Source organism: Triticum aestivum, chromosome 6D (genome assembly GCF_018294505.1).
Source record: "Triticum aestivum cultivar Chinese Spring chromosome 6D, IWGSC CS RefSeq v2.1, whole genome shotgun sequence".
NCBI lineage: Eukaryota > Viridiplantae > Streptophyta > Magnoliopsida > Poales > Poaceae > Triticum > Triticum aestivum.
The window spans coordinates 249,750,628-249,756,193 of record NC_057811.1 but is presented as its reverse complement, the minus strand read 5'-3'; positions in this window follow the sequence as shown (position 1 = coordinate 249,756,193).

Below are 5,566 nucleotides of genomic sequence, written 5' to 3'. Positions count from 1 at the left end.
ATCCCCGATAAGGAAATAGCATTCGCATAGCACGTACATAACTACGCACTCAAAACCCCATGGGTACTGACTGAGGCATAACTCGCTCGTGACCCACAGTGCGGCTTGACCGACCCTGGGATTTGCGCGCCTTTTCTTTTTCTTTTCATTTCAAGTTTTTCCATTTTCGAGGTCTATGCGGACGGTCCGCTCGTAGAACACACCAAGGAGGCAAGGAGCTCTGGCATACAAGGGAATCCCCAGGTGGTCTCTACTAAACGATTGCCATACCTGCTTTACTTGCCCGCACGCAGCTCGCCCTTGGTGGCGGCATATTAAATAGCCTTACTTGCTTATCGCTTTACTTGCCCAAAGTACGCCTCGACGTACAAATTACATCACAATGGTGAATAAATGGTGGCGTCAGCTTATTACTTAATTTTCCTGTTTTCTCACCTTTGTACTTATTATTCATCGCACATGTACACCATGGTATGTATTACTACGCCAGGGGCTTCATTACACCCCGCGTCACGACAATGAAAGTCCGAACACTTTTACAGTGCAGTTCGGCACCCCGAACTTATAGCATTATATGCATCGGCTCCAAATCATGTCTCTGGTCAATAGTTAGGTTGCCCGGCTCGTGTGCTTACTACCTTATGTTTCGCTATATCGGCTAGGGTAGTAAAGGGAGAACTACTGTGATTGTGTCCCGGTTCTTCCGGACGAGCACCTCAGTAGAGAAAGCCAAAAACTGACTGTCATGATGTGGCGAGAGCTGGTCAGGTATTCGAGAGGTCCAAAATCGTTAGTGATTTTTTCCGCTTCTTGCGAAGAATCGGTTCTCCCGATTAGACGAGTACAACGCCCCTAGTTCGGCAATCCGAATACCAGGGGCTTCGCCGACTTTCTTAATTGTCAAGCTCCTATGGCTAAGTAAGGGCGGTAAAGGCCGCATAGTCTGATTGCCTTGTTCGTTGCGCTAAACACCTCCTTTAAGGACCAAAATGTGGAGTAAAGAGTGTTTAGATTTATCCCGAACACCCCCGTACTATCTACGTGGGGGGAGAAGCCGACGACTGGTCAACCCTCAGATTTCATAAACGGCCGCATAGGAGGTAAAATGTAAATCAAAAGCATTATATTACATAACATCATCGTTCCATATTACAGGACAGGATAATACAAATGTTATGATGGGAATATAACATCCTTCGAACATTGCTCCGCCACAAGGCGGGATCCCTCCAGGTCACCATGAAAATAGAGCTCGGGTCGACGATGCTCCTTGCCCTCCGGCGGCCCGTCGGTCATCAGCTTCTTGGCATCTAGCTTTGCCCAATGCGTCTTGACGCGGGCAAACGCCATCCGCGCACCCTCAATGCAGACCGACTACTTCACGACTTCAAGCTGTGGACAGGAACTCACAAGCCGATTTACAAAACCAAAATAGCTACCAGGCACGGGCTCAGCAGGCCACAGCCAGACTATTAGGTCCTTCATGGCTGACTCGGCCAACTTGTGCAGTTCAACCAGCTGTTTCAACTAGTCGCTAAAGGACACCGGATGTTCGGGTCCAAGATATTGGGACCAGAACAGCTTCTCCGTAGACATCCCTTCTTCGGCCCGGTAGAACTCGGCGGCATCCGATACACTACGCGGCAGATCTGCAAATGCCCCTGCAAAACACAAGTTCGGGTAAGTTCAAGGACCTTTTCCTTTGCATACTTGCCTTGCATAGCGACAACCTTACCCGCTGTAATCTTCTTGGCCGCCTGGACATCCTGTAGGGCGCTTTGGGCTTCAGCTCGGGCATCTTGCGCACTCTTGCAGGCCTTAGCAAGTTCGGATTCTTGTGCTATAGAGCCACGCTCCAAGGACTCGTACTTTTTGACGGCGTCCTAGAGCTCTTGCTGAATCTTGTTGACCCAGGCCTCGTGCTTCTCGCGTGCGGCACGTTCCTTTTTGAGGGCCGCCACCTCAGTCGTGGCCCCTAGTAAAGCTCACGACACTTTAGTCAGCGTGAACCATTCATCCTTCAATATACACGCAGGTTACTTCATACCTTGGCTATCCTCCAGCTGCTTCTTCACGAGGCCAAGCTCTTCCTCGGCCAGCTACAGTTTTTGTTTCAATCCGGAGACCTCCGCGGTTTGAGCAGTAGCAGCCTGCAACGAGGCCTGCGTATTCACATAGACACCTTATGATTAGACTCCTGCGAAAATTATTTTTTGATCCTCTGTTCGGCTTTTCCTTCCCGGACACCGAACAGAGCACCAGGGGCTACTATCTACGCTGTGATATTCTCCTTACAATTACATTACTCACCTCAAAGCCTGTAAGAAGGCTGGCGCAAGATTCGGTCAGTCCGTTTTTGGCGGACTGTACCCATTCAATCACCGTACCTATATGGGCACCGTGCTCATCCACAATGGAGGCGCCTTGTAGTGCTTCCAGTAGACGGTCCGGCGCCTCCGGTTGGACGGAAGTGACCGGTTGCACACCCCTCCTTTTGGGAAGAGCCGTTTGCCGGATTCTGGAGACATATAGGTCTCCGGAATAGAATCCGGCTGAGGATCGAGTAGATCTCGGCCCGCACTGTCTGTCTCCGCAGGGGCTTTTTCCCTGATATATCCGGCAGCCCGGGAACCGTCCTGGGGCACCACCCTGACGATCTCCGGAGCCCTCCCCCAGTCCGAGGAGGCCCTTTGGGGCGCTTCCTCGTCATCACCCTTGGTCGAAGGGGAGTAAGCGGCCGGCGGTGACATATTGGCCCGCTCCTTGGGGTCCAGCGAACCTTCTGATGAAGATCGCGGAGAGCTGTCCCGAGCCGGACTATAATAACACGATTCAAACATATCAATATGGTAAGACGGATAGGACGGGCGTTCGGGCGTGAATAAAGATTTTCAATACTTACGATGCGGCCCGAGGCTTGGCCCGGGAAGGCAGCTCCGGACTACTATCGACATCCCACGCGGAGTTATCCGCGGGGAAGCCTTTCCCCCTCTTGGGTGCCTTCGCCTCCAGATGCGTGGAGGTCGTTCTCTTCTTCCTCCCCACCTTGGGTGGGGAGTCGTCTTCCTCTTCCTCCTTGTCATCGTCCTCGGCGGACGAGGAGCGAGTTTCGCCTTCGGACATCATGTCCGGAGCGCCTTTTCGGTGAAGGCCCCTCCAGGCCCCTTTGGCCGCCTTCTTGGCCGTCTTCTCCGGCACCTCATAAGGTGCTGGAAACAGCATTTTCACCAGCAATGGAAATTTGGGGTCTTCGGGCAGCGGAGCCGGACAGTTAATCCCCTCTGCTACCTCGATCCAGGCCTAAAGACATGGATAGGAAGGCTTAGGCTTTTTTCCTCAAAATATGCTAGTAAAGGGTATGCCTTCAAAACATGAAACAACTTAACGAATTAGCTTGACGTTTTAAGCTGAGCCCGTGATCCTCGGTCGTGGGCGGTGGTGTCTCGCCAGCCTTGAAGAGAACTTTCCAGATGTCTTCGTGCATCGTGCAAAAGAGCTCTCTGGTGCTTGGCCGGATCGTACTCCCACAGATAGCAAGTCCGGCGTTGGCACGGAAGAACTCGGCGAATGAGCATGACCTGGATCACGTTGACGAGCTTGATTTTTCTGTCTATCATGTTCTGGACGCACGTCTGGAGCCCAGTCAGCTCGTCCGAAGGACCCCAGGTTAGGCCCTTCTCTTGCCAGGAGGTAAGCCGCATCGGGGTTCCAGATCGAAATTTGGGGGCCGCCGCCCAGTCAGCGTCATGCGGCTCGGTGAAGTAGAACCACCTCGATTGCCACCCCTTCACCGTCTACGCAAAGGAGCCTTTGGGCCAGGTAACATTGGGCATCTTGCCCACCATGGTGCCTCCTCACTCTGCTTGCTGGCCCCTCACCACCTTCGGCTTCACATTGAAGGTTTTCAACCATAGGCCGGAATGAGGTGGGATGGAGAGACAGGCCTCGCACACAACAATGAATCCCGTGATGTTCAGAATGAAGTTAGGGGCTAGGTCATGGAAGTCTAGCCCATCATAAAACATCAGTCCGCAGACGAACGGGTGGAGAGGGAATCCCAGCCCGCGGACAAAGTGTGTGAGAAACACAACCCTCTCATGGGGCTCGGGAGTGGGGACGATTTTCCCTTTCGCTGGGATTCGATGAGCAATCTCCTTGGCCAAATATTCGGCCTCCCGGAGCTCCGTGATGTCCTTCTTCTTAACGGAAGAGGCCATCCACTTGCCTCTAGCTCCAGATTGCTTTCTCGAACGAGGAAAAGCTAAAGCTTCGGCGCTAGAGCTCAAAGGCGGAAGGACTGAAGGGGAGAAAGGGTGTGGGTGAAGGAAGCGAATCCTTATCCCCTTATAAAGGCCATGAATATCAAGCGCCTCCCCACTCGCCCTAAAAACTCGCCTATTCCCAAGGACCGTATAAACGGCACGGTTGGGTTACGCATGCCCACATTGATGAGAATCCCGCGATAAGGGGACACGATCTCTGCTTTGAGAAGATGTGCCAATGGCAACCGCGTCTCGGGACATGGGGCGTCGAACACAAAAACGGTTTGGAATTATGGCCGATCGGACGTACTGTCATGCTACAAAAATTTGTCAACGGATTGGGTTCGTGTAAAACTGTATTTTCTCGGTGGTTGCGTATGGTGTGTGTGACAGGTCCGGATACTATCACTGCGTCCGAAGACTATCTTGGAGTTAGGAGAAAAGAGAACTTGCCTTGCAATGCCGAAGACAATCTGATCGCCGGACTCCTCGTCATTGAAGCCAGGTTTAGGGGCTACTTAGGGAGTCCTGGACTAAGGGGTCCTCGGGCGTCTGGCCTGTTATCCATGGGCCGGACTGATGGGATGTGAAGACATGAAGGCCGAAGACAGTAACCGTGTCCGGATTGGACTCTACTTGGCGTGGGAGGCAAGCTTGGCGACCGACTGTGGAGATTCCTTCTTATGTAACCGACTCTATGTAAACCCTAGATCCCCCCGGTGCCTATATAAACGGGAGGCGATAGTCCGGAGAAGATAGATTCATGACCATAGTCATACATGCTAGGCTTCTAGGGTTTAGACATTATGATCTCGTGGTAGATCAACTCTTGTAATACTCATATTCATCAAGATCAATCAAGCAGGAAGTAGTGTATTACCTCCATATAGAGGGCCCGAACCTGGGTAAAACATTGTGTCCCCCATCTCCTGTTACCATCGATCCTAGACGCATAGTTCGGGACCCCCTACCCGAGATCTGCCAGTTTTGACACCGACACCCGGCCCCCACTGCTGGGCGCTGCCCCCTCGCCCCCGGTTGCCCGACCACCTACAGCCGGCCCGCGTGACCGGTCCAGGTTCCCGGGCCATCACCCCCGGGTGCCTAGCCTCCCCGGACGCTGGCCCCTGTCCAGTCCGGGTGGCCGGCCCTTGGCCCCCAGCTGCCCAGCCATCTCTTGGCGCATCCCCTCTTGGTGGCCAGACCCCTTTACCCGTGGCCCCTCTGGCTGTGCCAGCGTGCACTATGGGCAAAAGACCATTGGACCCCCCATTTTCCCCCAATTCGCCCATAACCTATCAGTA